At 36.7% G+C, this 18,179-nt stretch overlaps 1 protein-coding gene across 2 annotated transcripts in view; it reads left to right on the forward strand.

Annotated features, from left to right (window-relative positions):
- The window catches only part of mdga2a (MAM domain containing glycosylphosphatidylinositol anchor 2a), a 132,542-nt gene that overhangs the window by 17,766 nt on the left and 96,597 nt on the right, over nt 1–18,179 (forward strand). The window lies entirely within an intron of this gene.

An 18,179-nucleotide genomic window follows, 5' to 3' on the forward strand; every position in this document is an offset into this window, starting at 1 on the left:
CTGAATCAAAAATAACAACGTTTTAAACATTCTTCAAAAGGTGACGTAAGGAATGGTTAACTTAAATTGTTAACCTGGTCTACAGTCTGCATGTTTAATCAGTTTTGCCTTAAAGACTAAGATAAAGATGATCCTAATTAGCATGGTAAATCCATGGAAATAATTATGTTGTATTAATTTAATCTTAGTTGAATATTTATAAATATTATTTACAAATATCCACTGACAACAGTTGTGCAATAGTGATTATGGTCATAAAAAAAACAAAAAACAAAAAAAAAAGATCCAAAGACAGCACACTTACTCTGGCATCATTTGTGCCAGGAGCAAGTGATGCACAGATTCTGAGGGATATCAATGGGTGTAATGTGGAGCGATCATGAGGCAGACGCAAACGTTGAGAAGAGTGAGATTTATTAAGACCAAATCCCAAATCAGATTTGTTAAAATGGTCCATGGTCAACATGGGGAGTTGGGGAAAACATGGCAACCAAACGAATTAAATAGCACACAATTACAGAAGGGGAGAAGACTACAATAAGGTACACAACTTACATGAGCAGAGGATGGGACTAACAGGCTTGTACTAACATTTACATTTACATTTACATTTACGGCATTTAGCAGACACTCTTATCCAGAGCGACTTACAAAAGTGCTTTGTCACTTTAAACAATAAGTGCTAGAGTTTGTTAAAAAACATAAACAGTGCCCTACAATAAGTACTAAATTAGTCAGTCAATAAGGAAGCAGTGTCAGTTTAAATATTCTGCAAATAGATGAGTCTTTAGTCTGCGTTTGAAGACTGCAAGGGACTCTGCTGTCCAGACAGCAAGCAGGAGTTCATTCCACCATCTTGGAGCAAGGACAGAAAATAGTCTCGATGCTTGTCGTCCATGAGACCTGAAGCAAGGTATTTCAAGCCGAGCCGTGCTTGAGGTTCAAAGTACTCGAGGTACGGATCGGGCTTTGACCATTGACCTCATGTATGAAGGGGCTGGTCCATTTTTGGCTTTGTAGGCAAGCATCGTTTTAAATCTGATGTGTGCGGCTACACGGAGCCAATGAAGGGAGCGCAGCAGTGGAGTAACATGTGAACTTCAGAAGATTGAAGACCAGTTGTGCTGCTGCATTCTGGACCAGTTGTAGAGATTTGATGGCTCTTAAAGGAAGACCAGCAAGTAGCGAGTTGCAGTAGTCTAGCTTTGAGATCAAAAGAGACTGCACAAGCATCTGGGTAGCTTCCTGCAAAAGAAAGGGTCGAATCCTTTGTATGTTACAAAGGAGGAATCTGCAAGACCGGGTTAGATTAGAAACATGAGTTGAGAACGACAGCTGGTTGTCCAAAGTTACGCCCAGGCTACGGGCAGCTTTGAATGGTGATACCAGGTAGTTCTCAACGGAAACAGTGAGGTCATGGTAAGGGTTGGGAGTACCTGGGATGAACAGAAGCTCAGTTTTACTGGGGTTGAGCTTCAAGTGGTGGGCTGTTATCCATGACGCAATGTCAGTCAAGCACGCCGAGATACATCTGGAGACCTGCGTGTCAGAGGGTGGAAAAGAAAGAAATAATTGAGTGTCATTGGCATAGCAGTGGTAGGAGAAACCATGAGAAGATATTACATCACCAAGAGAACGAGTATACAAAGAGAAGAGAAGGGGGCCCAATACTGAGCCTTGTGGAACACCAGTGGAGAGTCTACACAGTTTGCATGTGGATCCTCTCCATGTCACCTGATAGGACCTTCCATCCAGATAGGACTGAAACCATCTCCATGCAGAGCCAGTCACACCAAGCCTGGAAAGAACAGAGAGAAAAATGTTGTGGTTCACTGTGTCAAAGGCTGCTGAAAGGTCTAGAATAATCAAAACAGATGACTGTTTGGCAGCTTTAGCAGCATGAAGTTTCTAAGTCACTGCTATGAGGGCTGTTTCTGTAGAATGTGCTGGTTTGTAGCCAGACTGATTGGGATCATGCAGCTGGTTCTGGGTGAGAAAAAGAGACAATTGATTATTAACTGCTCATTCAAGGGCTTTTGAGAGGAAAGAGAGAAGTGATACCAGTCTGTTGGTAACGCTGGAGCTGTCAAGTCTGGCCTTCTTGAGGATTGGTACCACCCTGGCGGTTTTGAATGCAGTAGGCACATATCCAGAAGATAAGGATTTGTTGATGATGACAGAAATGAAAGGAAGCAGATCTCTTGCGATTGTTTGGAACAGAGCAGAAGGAATTGGATCCAGTGGACATGTAGTTGGATTACTGGAAGTCAGGAGTTGAAGAATTTCATCTGTGGAGAGAGGAGAAAAAGAAGTCAGAGAGTTGGATGTTGGGGAATGCACATTAGTTGGAGGGGTGGGAACAGAGGAAAAGGACTGGTGGATTGCTGCAACCTTCTCCTCAAAGAAGGTGATAAAATCCTTCAGAGTAAGAGATGAGGAAGGAGGGGGAGGGGGAGGATTAAGGAGAGATGAAAAAATAGCAATAATAAACTAACAATAATAAACAGCAATACAAACCAGGCATGAACTTTTTTTTTCTTTCAATGACAACAAAGTCATTGTTTTGGTTTTCACTGTCTCATTTAAATCACAGGTGATTTAAATGAGACAGTGAAAACCAAAACAAGGATTGGAACAGGAACGGAGAAAATGAGACAGGGAAATCATAGAGATAGATATGCTAGGAGGGGCCAATTGTGACAGGTAGCAAAATATTCTTATATCTTTACTTAAATCATGTTCACTTTGTTGTCATTGAAAGAAAAAAAAAGTCATTACTCACCCCCACATTTTTTTTTTTTTTACAAAATTGGTCTTGTTAGAACACTGCCGCTAAACATGTTTAAATGCATTGTGTTTTAAAATCACATGACTGCTAAATTTCTGTATCTGTAGTTTCACAGAAAGAGTCACAATTTGGTAGACAAAAGTTTTTATTAAGATGATACTTCTTAGGTGAAGCACTACCTTAAAAACATTGGGAAAATATATTTTGCACCTGACCAGTTTATTCTCATGTCTGCATTTCTTGTGATCTCCAATTGCCCTTTTTGTTGGAGAAGATTAATAGCATAATCTGTTGGTGTGTCATCAACTGTTTCCAAGTTTTTATGCATGAGATTTAATCTGAAATATGAGTGTTATAGGACTTCCAGTCAGCCTGACAGTTTCTACAGATTTTTCCTATTTTTCTCAAAGTTCACTTTTTGAATGAAGCAGTCTTATTCACATTGTTTTCTCCATCAGATTTACGTAGCCAAACTATTGCATGTAGAAATTAGATGGCTCTAAGAAGTTGTCAAAATTTGGCATAAGATGTTGTTCAGGTTCCTTGCCTATATTGCAGAGCCTAGTTGATATCTTGCCGTTAAGCTACAGTGTTAAGATAAAAAAGCTGTAAGTGATAATTGTTTAAAAAACAATCTAGATAAACCAATTAACATTTTACCACAACAAAGTGCTTCAGGGCAATGAATGTTTTATGAAAATTGATATGAACTATGTAGTACATACTTGATAGGCTTATTTTTCATTCACATGGAAATTCAGAAATATATGAGATATGACATTACCTTTCTACACAGGTTTAAAGTGGTATAAATAGTTATGTATGTTATGTAAGCAGCAGGCATGACGTGTGTGATTTGTTGGCTTCAGGGCTATGCACAAACACATATACACAGTCAGTAGAGCAGCAGCCCATAGAAGGATGAAACATAGCCTATGAGTCAAAGCCAGGATTTAGATATGAAACGGATAAAGTGATGAATGGAGAGAATGATAAGAAAGAAGTGGTTAGACAAAAAAGTCTCTTGTGCCTATTGTGCAACACCAAGACCTCTAGGATCTCGCAGATGGCATCTGTATACACTTATCCAGCCTGTGGTGATCATACTACCAGGAACAGCGGTATTGGACTAATGACTAAGTGGCTTTTTTTTTTTTTTTTGCATTCATTGAAATGCTGACCTAAAACAAATTTGCCATGCAGCCTTGTCAGTCTGACATAAGATGTGATGTTGTAGATGTACTTTTGTAATGTTGCTGGTATGAATAATCAGTCATTTTATGGAACCTTGACCAGGTTAGAATAAAGAAACTTCTTTGGTCATGTACACCTCAGGATCTAAATATAGCTATAGCTAGCATATTGTATCCAGCAATTTGTGTTGGAAAAAAATACATAAATTCAGAAAGTCTGTGTGGGCTGTATTTCAATCTATGTTTTACTGTAGCTCTGTGCGTGAAAAGTTTATGCTGCCAAAATCTTTATGTGTTTTTTTCAACCTATTTTTCACCCTTTTTATTAAATTATTTTCTCTTTCAGATTCTGTATTATCTTATGTGAATCCTTCAGCATTGTCATAATTATTCACAAAATTAAAGATAAATGATTACATTTCAGTCACAATTAGTAAAAAATGATTTATGTGATTATAAATTATTACATAATCTCATTCCATCGAGTAATCTGTTAGTGTTCATTTCAAATCACACAAAAATTGTGACTATAAATACTTCTAAACGAACATATGTATGAGCTAAATATGTGTGTTAAAAGCGCTATCATTTGTTATTTGAGATGGCTTTTCAGTATTGTAGCCAAAAAAGTATATATTCTGATAAACTGGGTATTGTCCATGATTTCACACATAGCTAAAGATCTAAGTATATGCAATGTGGTTCATAGTGCATACAATAATAAACACTTCGTTACCTTTAAAGAGTAATCATTGTTCTCATTTTAATAATGTAATTGGGTAAGTAGTTATATGGGTAGATTACATCCAAGAATGAGTATTTACACTAATATCGGCTTTGCTGTGGACAGAGAGACTTTTTTGATTAGTTACATCCTGAATATTTGGTTATTTTGTTGGCTTGTAATGTAGGATGTTCAAAATGTTGATAATGATGAGTATTATTATTATCAATGTGGTCTACCATATTTCTCTTTGCCCGGTATGAAAACTTAGGTTTTTGGTTGTTTCAGACATTGCTGCCACTTGTTTCTGGGAAAAACTGCTAAATATTCCCTCAAGGACATATGAGTGACTATCCACTGTTGAATTGTGCATAAAAAGAAATCCAAGATTTAATTGTTAACTCTAACTTTAACTTTAAATGTTGCAAAGCACAAAATGGTCTAATATTTCAGCACTGTAAACAGTAGAATAGCTTACAATATAGCAGACCTTTAAATTCTTCATTCATTAAAGAGATTTCTGAGCATCATGGATACTATCCTGTTGACACTTGTGTTAAAAAAAAGCTACGAATCAGTGGTTGTGTGGCAAAACTAGGTTTGCCTGATTGTCTTGTATAAATAATTATTTAATAATTATAATACAGTAATAAGCATATTATCTAGCCTATATTCTATTTACTGTTACAATCGTAAATTTCTTTTTCACAAGTGAAATATGTTAGTCCCAAAAACTGATTTGGTCACTAAGGCATTAGGGTAGCTACTTTAATAACTCATGAAAGGAGGACACTATCTAGTGAGCTAACAGCTGACCAATTTCATGTAAAAATCTGTAATGTAAATTAATGTTTTATTTACCAAACTTGGTACCTATGTACAGTATTTAACTTTTTTTTATTTACAGAACACATGAAATTCATCTTTCCAACTCTTTCAAAGGAAAGAATGTCCTGACCATAGAGAACTGAATGTGGGTTTTTTGTTTTTTTTTTTTGGTATTTTCACATAGCTGCAAATATTAGAACAACTAGTATTTAGAGTGCAGACTTTCTACAGATAGAAGAGGTATGAGCTGATCTATTAAACCAATTAAATAAAAGATATTTGCTTTGACATGATCAAATAATACTGATAAATGAAAAGCAACTACCAGTTTACTACAGAAGGATGGCAAATAAGTCACCAGATTATTATTGTGCCCATTTTGATTTGAGCAATATGTTATTTCAGTACACAAAGTTTGATTGGTCTCTCAGGCACCAAGTGGGCTGGCACAGACAAAACTAGGTAGAGTCATTCTGAGATAACGTCCATAGGAAAAAATGTAAGGGTCATTGCTAATATGCACAAATTTTATTATGAGTTCTTAAGGTTAAATTGTAAAAGAGTGTTATTAGTTACAATTGTGTCACACCTCAGTCGGGACCCAGCCAGGGCAATACACACATCCACCAATAACACTCCCCAGTCACTTCCCTAGTCCAAAACATTGGTTTATTAGCATTTATCACTTGGACCTGTCCTTTGTTTTGTTTCCCCTATTTATTCTTGCTGGTCCACATTTGCAGAGCTTCCTAATGAAACTTATGTCATGCATTCGCCTAGACAATCTTCACTCAGCATGCTTTCATGAGCATTATTGTCTGTGATTTTGTTTCTTTTTTTCTCACTTGGTTTGTCCAATTAACCATTGCCATCCATTCACTCACACCTTGATCCTTTAACTGGCTCACGATATCACAAATTGAAATCCTCATCAATTTGATATTGTGTAGATGCCACAGAAAATCAAATATGTTGGACCAGATTTGGGTGATTGATAAAAATAACAAATGCAAGATTCATTTATGTTCTATGTAGTGCAGCTAGCCTCAGTGCAATTTTTTGTATAAACTGCATAGAGGTATAATGGTACTAAGGAGTGTGGTATAATCTTTGCAAAACCAACAGTAAGAAGAAAGTCTTCTGTTATTTATAGGTTAAAAGTACATTAGTCAAGATAAAAACACCATGTTTAACAGTTAAGTAGGTAAATACAACATTTTTTGCTCTTTGGATCTGCCTTTCATTTTTACCCATGAACACAAAGCACACCTCTAAACTCTATGGTTTCCTGTCCTGCAAAGTTCAATTACAGTTTTCTAGTATTACTGAAGTTGTCATGACTTCACTTGAGCTTTTTATTAATAATACTTTGTAATTAATCAAGTTGTTAGCAAAAGTGAATCACATGGTAGCTATTATCTAAGCTATTGTCCCTTGGTAAAAAATTGATTTATTGATTTATTCTGCTTGGCAAACTAACATGACTTACAATTTTTCCAGAGAGACTTGTTGTGTAGTCACATTAACCAAGTACTCTAGAAATTATTCTTGGTATAACAGTGTTGTTTGGCCAGAGCAGGCATCATGCTGTTTGGGGGGGGGGGGGGGGGCATGGTGATGAGAATAGTTGTTTTCACTGTTCAATTTTGTAATGAACTTCATTAAGAGTTTATCAGTTACTACATGTGTTAATTTGATGCATCTGACCAGCATTACATATATTTCTCTGAAAGTGGTTCACCCAAAGCATCATTTCACTTAGCTCTCTAAGTGATCATGGTTTATCTAGCTACTTGATTTATTATGTAAAATCTGTGATTCAGACAGTCCAACGCTGTTTCACAGTTTATTGGAATTACTAAGAAAAGGGTGAAAATTGTCTAATGCACCTTTAAAAGCTCTAGTGGTAAACTGGAAATCAAGACCTATCTTATTTTGGTGAATCTGACATTTTTCATTTAATAGCCAAATAAGCACTTATTGAATTTGTAAAATGTAACTGAATCTGATTCAACTATATATCGACTACAAACTGGCTTGTTGCAAATACAGGAATCCTTTAAGAAGTTTTTTTTTTTAATCTCTAATGTCCTAGTTGGATAGGAGACATCCTGATAGCAGCTGGTCGAGGGAGTTTGACAAAATAGACCTGGTGTTTTACTCTAGGCAGTTCATAATACTTTACTGAACTGGTTGCTGTGATACTTTCTGGCTCAAGACACATCAGACCTATGACTTACAGTTTTAAACATCATTACTGCCATGGCAATACTAATGCCCTTTTATACCATTGCTACAAAAGACAGTGCCTCTGCTGCCTCCTGTCTAAGGAAGCATAAAGAAACCATAGGGCTAGCAATGCTAGACAAATCAGCGGACAAGATATCAACAGTACTCCCTGAGGCCTAGGCAGTAAATCCATAGATAAGGTTGGTTGTCTCCTGGTTGCAGTGGGGGCAGCATGAATTCAGTCCACAATGAGAACAAATCAAAACACTGGACGCCAGTGGGACAAGCTCCATCTGTCACAGGGAATGCTGCACCAAAGATGGAGCTCCCTCACCAGAAGGGGAGAAGAACAGCAGTTTCTGGTGCCATGACGCTTTCATCAAGAGGCTCTCTACCAGGTCAACTATGTGATGGGGTCTGGGCACTGTGCAATCACAAAGACCTTCAGATGCACTGATATGGTAGTTTCAGTAAGACCATAACTAACAGAACCTAAATAATTCTGCAATAATACAGGAACTGTTGAACTTACAGGTAGCATCCAATCAATGATACTCAGTTTGCATCCTCCTGGGACTCTGGGGAACCTTTTGTGACTTTGCATTGTTATTGATGCCTGTAAATATCATAGGGCAGTTCCTGATTTTTGTTAAAAAATTCACTTTGGAACTATCTAAGTCTTCCACATGATCATTACTCATATTATTGAAGAAACTGGAATTGTCTCTGCTATTTGTTGGTTGTGATGAATAATGTTGCTTTTTCCCTTTCACCTCAAATGCATTTATGTGACAGTTCTTATAAATCATATCCTAAATCTAAATCAATTTCCATGTGTACAGCATACTGCATTAAGGGATTAGTACTTTATAAGTCATTAGCAGGTTTTACAAATTTAATTACTGTCCCCTTCATGATCAGGTGTTGCGTTCAAACAGGCTTGATCTCCTTGTGTTTTCACAGGAGGTTTGATACTGATGAGGAATGAGGAATCAGTGGATTTGTTTCAGCACAGCATGGGGAAAAATGGGCCAGTTTATTTATTTATTTACCTGGAAATTTTTGAGGCGTGCATGTTGTTGCTCAATTGAGCTGCCAGTAGAGTGCTAGGATTGAGAGCAATGGAATTTGAAATGAGTTACTGAAATGTACAATGTACAAATATTCTATCTGGGGAGATGTGTAAAGCTGATATGATATAATGTCATAATTATTTGATATGACTATGTACACATACTCCTATATAGTCGCCTACATGAATAAGCCAGAAGCATAGTGCAGAGGTTGGACTGCAACTGTTTTGTATGGGTTTCTTCTGTCTTTGTTTTTGTTGTGTGTTGTTATTTGTGTCGGTGCATGATTGCTTTAATACCAGGTTAGCTGCATTTTAATTTTTTTTTTCTTTTGAAATTCACAAAATGATCTAGCTGTGTCCAGTTTTTGTTGGCTCAGCAATTTGTTGGATACTTAGAATACCTAGAAGAAATTACCTCTAGAAATTATGTAGGTACACTCACTACCCACTTTATTATACTTATCTTGCATGTGTCATTTAATTATGCATACTTATCTTGTAGGTATGTTTATTGATGTACAATTATTATTGTAGAATATTATGTAGAAACCTTTAGCACTAACCTGGAAACCTTTAGCACTAACAGCCAGAGAAATAACTACGTGTTTATGTATATTTATTTCAACAACAACAGGTCTTTTTACTTTTCCTTGTCATGAAAGGGGAAGTAAAATCAAATCTTTGGGGACATGCAGTGTATGGAGCTTCCATCTCTAGCCTTTAATATCTATTTAGTCAGTACAGTAGCATATACTTTTGTATTTTTGTAAGGCATACAATTTCAATAAATGTGACAACAAAAATGTTTTTCCATGAGGGATAATTTACAATAAAATTAAGAATACTAGAATTCTCTAGAACTCTAGCTACCACAAACAAATATTAGCAGATATCAGTTCATACTCTTTTGGGTTCATATTTTCAAAATTTGCCCTCAGGTTGCTAGTGCTGGAATTGCAGGCTAACTGTAGTTTACACAGCTTGCATACAACTTTACTGCGAGGTTCCACAATTTTGATGACTACTGGCCAAAATTCCACCAAGTATAAATTACTTTCTCTGCAGCCGAGTTATGAACTCACTGCCATTGTTACTAACCACACAGTTGTTGTTGAATTATTTGCTCATTTCAGCTTGACCTGCATTCCATTTTAAAACAGTCAAAGAGGCATTGAGTGACTCCTTTCCGTTATGCAGTATATTCAATGTGGCCAGGGCCCACATGAGAGCTTACAAGTGTCACATCTAGAGAAAGTGAATGTGATGAACTATATGAAAGATAAAGACACTACAACAAGAAAAATATTATTTGTATGTAACTATGTAGATAATATATTAAGCCCTGCTTTAAATTTCATTGAAATAAAATTAATTTGTATTCTGAGCAGGAGAAGGCAAAGATTTTTTAAAAACGGTTTACTGGACTATATTTGCTGTACATCTAAATACTGGACAATATTGTACATCTAAGAATTTTTGCTACAATGGCCTGAACAACTGACAGAGCATATGGTCTTTCTCAGCTTGAAGAGCTACATCAATAATAAAATTATCTTTACTTATAGGACTATGATCCCTAGTGACCCAGTCAGCAAGAAATGTGCACACTGTACACTACACACATGTGAACACAATAACTAGCTATTTATTGTGTAGCAGGAGCCATTGGCAGTAGACACAATCAGGCAGGGGTCAAAAAACAGGTCAGTAGATGCATTAGGTAAGCATTTCTAATGTCTGTGAAAAGGTGCAATGAGGTAAAAGCATAGAACAGTATGCAGGGAGTTGTGAAATGTTTTTATCTTTTAATGGTATTGAAATAATGGAATGGAATGGATATCATACTTAAATTGCATAAACTTGTTCAAATACTGCACCTGAGTTTATAAATGACCATATATTACTGTAGATGAAAATGAATATATATTACTGTAATAACAAAAATCAGTGCAGACATTGTGCATTGACAATGTGTTTGTATATATAAGACACTATATAATTATATAGTGGAGCAATATTACTTTTTGAAAATGTGGAAAAAGCTGCAGTGTTTAAATAGACCCAGTCCATGACTGGAAGGCTGTGGTTCAGATCCTGATTATGACAAATAGAAGAAAAGGGAAATATAGCAGTAAGAAAATATTATTGGATCCAATTACAGGAGCCTAGAAGGGAAATTGCAGAAAGTGGATTGGCCAATGGCAGCCATGTGTTGAATGACAGCCCTGTGTTGAAATTGTCATAATATGAAGCTGCTATGAGAAGGAAACTTTTGGAATTTCACTTTCAGATGCAGCATACATAGTTTCAGCTCAGTTAGTCAAAGGTCTGTAGGGATAACGCCCACCATGTTGTCAAGTATCATTTTGTACCACAGAGTTTATACTTCCATATGCCATTCATTTACATTTACATTTACAGCATTTAGCAGAGCGACTTACAAAAGTGCTTTGTCATTTACTCATAGAATACATCCTAGCCAGTACAGCAGGTTAGAGTCCAATATACCCATGATATAGAATACTGTAGAAATACTGGGATAACTGCTGATGCCTAGAAGTACAAAATACATAAGGTCTATCTTAAACAATGCTAAGTGTAATAAACAAAAAGTGGTAGAGTTTGTTAAACAACATCAGTGTAATAAACAATACCCTACAATATGTACTAATTTAGTCAGTCAATATGGGAGCATGGTCCGTTTCCATTTAAATATTCCACGAATAGATGGGTCTCTGGACCAGACAGCAAGTGGGAGTTCATTCCACCATCTTGGAGCCAGAACAGAAAATAGTCTTAATGCTTGTCTTCCATGAGACCTGAAGCATGGTATTTCAAGCCGAGCTGTACATGAGGTTCGAAGCACTCGAGGTATGGATCGGGCTTTGACCATTCAAATTCAAAGGCTTGGCTAGTTTTACATTTTTTTAATTATTTGCCAAATCACTGCTGAAAGCTAATTGGCTTTTGTCAGCCTTTTTTTTCTAGTTGTCTGGTCATCCTCAGGAACACTTACACAAGCTAAAGATTTTAAATTTGATACTTGATTGGACAAGCACTTGCTGAGAAACTCTTGCATTTATATAACACCCCCCAATGGCAGATGTGTCAAAATTGGTAAGCAACCTTAAAATAATGCAGCGTGTGTGGATAGAATTTGGTGCCAAACAAAAGTATTGCAAGAGATATTAAAAGTTCATGATTGATTTTCAAACACCGCTATTCTTGTACAATCTATGTGAGGCAATATCTGAGGAGTCTTTGAGTCTTTTTTTAAGATTTGAAAATATTTGGAGGAGGTATTTGAGGATTTTATTTTGGTTTGATCCAGCAGATTATCATGTCTTAAGGCAGGATAAGTATAGTAAGAAAAACCTGAACAGATACAAAAGAGTTTCAGCACTATATGCTTTGACCAGGAATAAACCTGGTTTCCAGTGCCTGGCCTGAAGAGTGCTTGCACTGCACATTTTCTACTGATAACATGTTAGATGCATGAGCTAATTATCCAGACGTTTATAAACTTAAGTGAGATCTGATGGAGCAAAAGAAAAAAAAGTGAAAGTGCAGTGCATAGAGTCCCCAAATTCTGTGAGTGTGCTAGTGTGCTATTTTAAAGTTATATTTTTGGAACGAAGAGGACATGTTTTCCAGTCCTTTTAGCTGTGGCATTTAAAAAGTCATTTCTGGCATTTCTGTATTATGAATCATTAACTTAAAATTAAAATGTTATAGTCAGTTTAGGCTGAAACCTGAGATGAGGGTGTTAAATTTAAGAGCACTGGTATCCTTGTGATTTTTCATATTTGCATGAAAAAAGAGGCATGAACCAAGATTTTTTTAAACCCCATTTTAGCTTGTCTTAAGGTTATATTTACTATTTCTCCCCTAATACCCTGCTTTTAACAGGAAAACATTTCTTGATGAACCATGTATCCCAGTATGATTAATATTAACCATTTGAATAATAGCATTTGAATAGCCTTGTCAACACTAATGTAAATGCCTATATTGCCCTTACAGAATTAGTGGCAGACTAATGAAAAGTAATGAGTCATTTTGCTTATTCAATTTGGCTGCTTGGCAAATGAAGGAGGAAGGAAATTCCATCAGGCATTTAGCCCAGCAGGCACAGAGAATCCCATGGTATCCAACCTAGTGCCTCTCCGGCCCTATTAGCTATTAAACTGAATGCTCTGCCAAACGACAAGCCTAAGACCTACTCTAATTGTCTCTCACTCTGTCCTTTTTGTATGAGAGAGGCTGAACCAAGCATGTGTAGGGCTAGCACCAGGATAATGCTGCAAACAGCTTGCTTTACTAACATTTACCAGAAGTCAGTGCTGATTATAGAATTATGAAAAAGGAATACAATATAGTGCAAGCACTCTTACCTCTCTACCTCCCTGAGGGAGTATACAGCACCATACATGACATGAGCAAGTGGATTGCCAGGTTATCCCAGTGGTTAATCCACATGCCAGGAGATTGCAGGCTACTAAGCTTCAGGCTACAGCAGTTGTCATGCCATGTGTATCAAAGCGATTATCAGTAGCCCAGCAGCATACTCCATCCAATCGGGGCTATTATCCTCCTCTGTCCATGTGTGATTAGAGTGATTGAGCAAAAGGGAGTTATACAATAAAAGGACAGTACAGTCCAACTGTGCCTCTAAATTAACACATTTTGTCTGTGATTCTGTCAGAACAGCATTTTTTATGCAGCTACTGTATCTTGTTTCAGGATACTATTAGGTGTATTCATTGGATATATAGTGTCATTTTACATTAACATTGATATATTCAATTAATCAATGTAACATTTGTGGGAAGTCAATAAGTGTTGATGGACATTTTCTGAATGAATATTTAATGGAAGATGGAAAATTTGTTATGTACCAGATCTTGAAAAAGAAGTAATGGATGATTGGAATGATTTGTCATTTAATTATTCACACACACACACACACACACACACACACACACACACACACACACACACACACACACACACACACACACATGCTCCCTATAGAGCTAAAAGTATTTGGATACCTGACCGTCACACCAAAATGAGCATGCTGGGCCCCCTAATTATTCAGTCAAAAAAGTATTTGTGAGATAATGCAGTGGATTAGAATGCCTATCGCATAATGGCGATGATAGGGTCATTGCCGTTCATCTCAAAGCTGTTGAAGTCAAGGTTTTGTCCCGGTCACTGGAATTCTTCCACACCAAACTTGGCAAACCAGGTCTCTATGAACCTCACTTTGTGCACAGGCGCACATTCAGGCTAGAACTAAAAAAGGTCTTCCCCAAACTGTTGCCACAAAGTTGGAAGTATTTAATTGTCTAAGCCAGTTCTAGCCCCAACCCTCTAAAAGCCCAGATCATTATCCCTCCTCCACCAAACTTTATTGTTGGCACTATACATTGTTGTAGGTAGTACTCTCCTGGTAGCAGCCACCAAACCCAGGTTGTTCCTTCAGATTGCCAGATAGTAAAGTATGATTCATAACTTCATAGAACATTTCCATTTCTTTAAAGTTAAGTGGCAGTGTGCTTTGCACCACTCCAGCCAACTCCTGGCACTGCACATGGTGATTTTAGGCTTAAAAATGTGTGGTCTACTGCTTTGTGTCTGGGCTATTGTTACTCCTAGATGCTTCCATTTTCATAATAATAGCACTTGCAGGGGCAGCTGACGTTGCAAAGGTAGCATCCTATGACAGTGCCATATTTCAAAATTTCACACACACACACACACACACACACACACACACACACACACACACACACACACGTGTGTGTGTGTGTGTGTGTGTGTGCATATTAATATTTGAGTGAGATTGATTGGAAATTTTCAGTATATCTATTCACTATATCTATTCTCATACAGCAAATATGTTTTCATTATTGTATTACCATATAGTATTTTCATTATTGTATTACCATATAGTATGTGTGATATATAATTTCTAACTTGAACAATTCACCAAACAGTATAAGATCTCTGCATCAGGTGCATATTTGAAAACTGAGTTTACCTCTATCACTCTAAACTTACTTTCAGAGTGTGATTTAAAAGGATTATGGGTTGCAAATTCCTCAGTTCTGTGAAGCCACATACATTTAGTCATTATATTCCTGTCATTTAACAGGAATTCTGCTCAATTAGTGTATTGACACCTGTCCGTTTATGTAATTACAAAAAGCCCTCATTGCTATCCACTGTGTTTTTACTCATCATACATTGGCCATCTGTAATCAGTGCAAATGAAGCAGAGATTCATTAAATTAGTCACTGACCATAAATCTTTGTGATGAAACAGTTAGAAAGAGATGCATATAAAACTGTTGTCTGTTTATTTTTTGGTTTTATAATGCAAGTGATCACTGTTGAAATGAAAGCATGTATAACTGGAAGAGTACATCTGAAAGTGTTCCAATTTCCTGAGCTGCTTCACACTGCAACGACAGCCTCATGGCTCAAAATCCAAATCAGCCTCCAGAGTGGACAAGGCAATCACGCACCCGCAGCTTTGATTGATCTGGGCAAGAAACCACAAATTGCGAGCCAAAAGCCATTTTCCCAGACACCAACAGTATTCCAGGAAATGAAATAGAAAGTTCAGAGTATTATTCATTCCTGAATTACTAATATAGGAGAATGTGTGCAAATACACAATGTGTGTTTTAGCTTCACAGAGATTTCACATGAAGAGCTGAGGATAACATAAAAATAGGCCTGTATACAATGGTATAACAATATTGGTCAGCATTATTTTCTGAATAGCAAAAGTTGTTGCTGTTACAATAGCAATAGTTTAAAAGTTATTGGGCAAGGAAGAATTGGTCTGAATTTTGTACCTTCTTAAATATCCATTGTTATATTTCATATCTTAGCACCTTCACCTCTGGCCTGAAATGATAATTTCAGCATAAGCTTATCTTAAACTTTCAAAGTAAATATATTACTAAATCCTCATTGCTTTTCATTTAACTGTGGGTTCTGATCTTCGTGGAATGACCTTTTCATACACCTTATAGCACAATTAAGATGACAGACTGCTAGAAGAAGTCTCATCAATGAATAATTATCCCAGGAGCACCTATGGCATGATTCTTTTGGGGCTGTAAAAAAGGTGCATGTGTCAGGAAGTTTTTACATTACAGAGCAGGACACAGAAGGGCAGGGAGAGGGGCTGTTTTTTCCAAATATAGACAATGTGAAAATAGGCCAGGGAATGGAGCTGGCATTTGGTACACGTGAAGAGAATACATAAAAATACAAAAAAAAAAAAAAAAAGCACTCTCTTTTATAATAATTCAGTGTTTTTATTATACTGGCTAAGTCACATTTAGACTTCTGATGTGTATCAGCATCAAATCTATTGGGCTGTCAAACAGATCTCATGGAACAGCTGGCCCTTTTTCTAGTGGCATTTCACCAATAGAAATCTTCCACTTGGGCATAGTGTTGTGGCCTATAGAGGGTGTAAATATATACAAACTCCAGTAGATGGCATAATTTTGGCCCCCAGTATTCACCAAAGCTGAATTAAAAAAAAAAAAAGTGAACACAAATAATGTTCTGGGCCCATCAAAGCTGAGTTAAAGAGCAACATTGCTTACAATAAAGAAATAAAAAGCAGTAAAATCGAGTTCCTGATTTAGGCCAGGCTGCTAGTAGCTCATAGTTTGTCAATCTAGAAGTTTGTCGATCTGTTGGTTAAATTTCCTTTGTCTCTTATCTTTTTGAATGGAAGATATGTTCAGTGCCAAAGGCTTGTAGTATGGATAGATTACTGTTATGGAAGTCCAGATAGTGTCTAGCTATAGGGAAGTTTACACTCCCCCTGTGCAAATGGAATATTTGTATTCTGCTAGCCTGTCTTGTAACTATCTTTTTGTTCCTGAAATGTAAAATGAACTTTGCAACTGGGACATTCCAGCCTATACATATCAAACAAAAGTTTTACATTTAATGAAATGATTAATAGTGAGCTCCTTCTGAGACATAAATGTCATGGTCTGTATTATATTTGTGCAATGGTTACAATGGTTACATTTGTTGGACCACTTGGATTTTGGACTCAACCATGTTTGTTGGGTGTTTGGTTGAAGATAACTGTGTACCAGTTTGTCTTGTAAATTATAACATCTTCTAAAACTAATTAATGGTGAATTTTCCTGTTCTTCAGTGTTTAGTTGATGACAAGCCTGACATATATGTCCTTATTCCAAACCTTCCAAGGGACTTTTCTTTCCTGTATGGTAAAGGCAGCAATGCTTTGGTGCTTTTTTGTAAATAAGTTCTCAAAGTTAAATGATCAACATTCTTTTTTTGCAGATGTATTTAATGTATTGCTCTGAATCAAGGGACATAAGATGGATTTAGAGTAATCTGTGGTCTAGGTTAGGAACAGGGGCAGACTGACCTGATTCTTTTGTGCCTGTAGATAGTACATGATTTTGCTTGTACCATGCCTTGAGGTATAGATTCCTGTAAAAACAAAACAGTTTAATATTTGTACAAAGTTCATTTACAGAGTATGAAGGTCCAAAAGATAATAATTTGGAAAGTACTAGGATAAGGGTATGTCAGATGTGATAAAGAGAATAATACTGAATTTGCCATATTTGGCATCCATTGTAGAGGTTGCAATGTAATTCTTGTCAGTGATGTTTGTATTTGCTGTCTAAATACTCAGCAGTGGCCAGGCATGTATTTTCAGATCTTTTAGATGTTCCCATTCCATTTAGTGTCAGTTTTTTTTATTTGTGTTTAGTTGGAGAACACCATCTTTGCAACTTTTGAAAGCTGTACCTGAAACAATTAACAGCATGTAATGGTACATTACTTTTATAGTTGGAAGCTTTATGCCATTTCTTCAGGGCTGGGGTGTGTGCAGTCAGGATGCAGCTTAAGAAGTCTCACCCATACATATGCTAACATGACAGAAAACCAACAGAATGTAAGTGGTAGTATGGTTTGTACAAAATCCTGTTATGGAAGTGCTGTCCAAATGCAGATCAGTGGAGCAGACAAGCTCGGCATACAGCAGCTCAGCTCATGCTCAGTGGGGAAATTTATAATGAAAGCACTTTGCTTCATCAGTTGGCTAGGCACAACTCTGTGATTTAATGTAAGACAATGCATCAGTGTGGATATTTTTGTCTGTAATATTTGGGGAGGAGCAGGCATGCAAGTCTCTGATACATTTACATACACAAAGTGGACCTCTTTTGCTGTTTCAATTGTATCTGCCAATGAGGGGAATTATTGCAGTACCTCAGAATGAATTTTATTTGTCTTGAAACATGTTTATCCAGAGCTCCA

This window comes from Electrophorus electricus, chromosome 13 (genome assembly GCF_013358815.1).
Source record: "Electrophorus electricus isolate fEleEle1 chromosome 13, fEleEle1.pri, whole genome shotgun sequence".
Lineage (NCBI taxonomy): Eukaryota > Metazoa > Chordata > Actinopteri > Gymnotiformes > Gymnotidae > Electrophorus > Electrophorus electricus.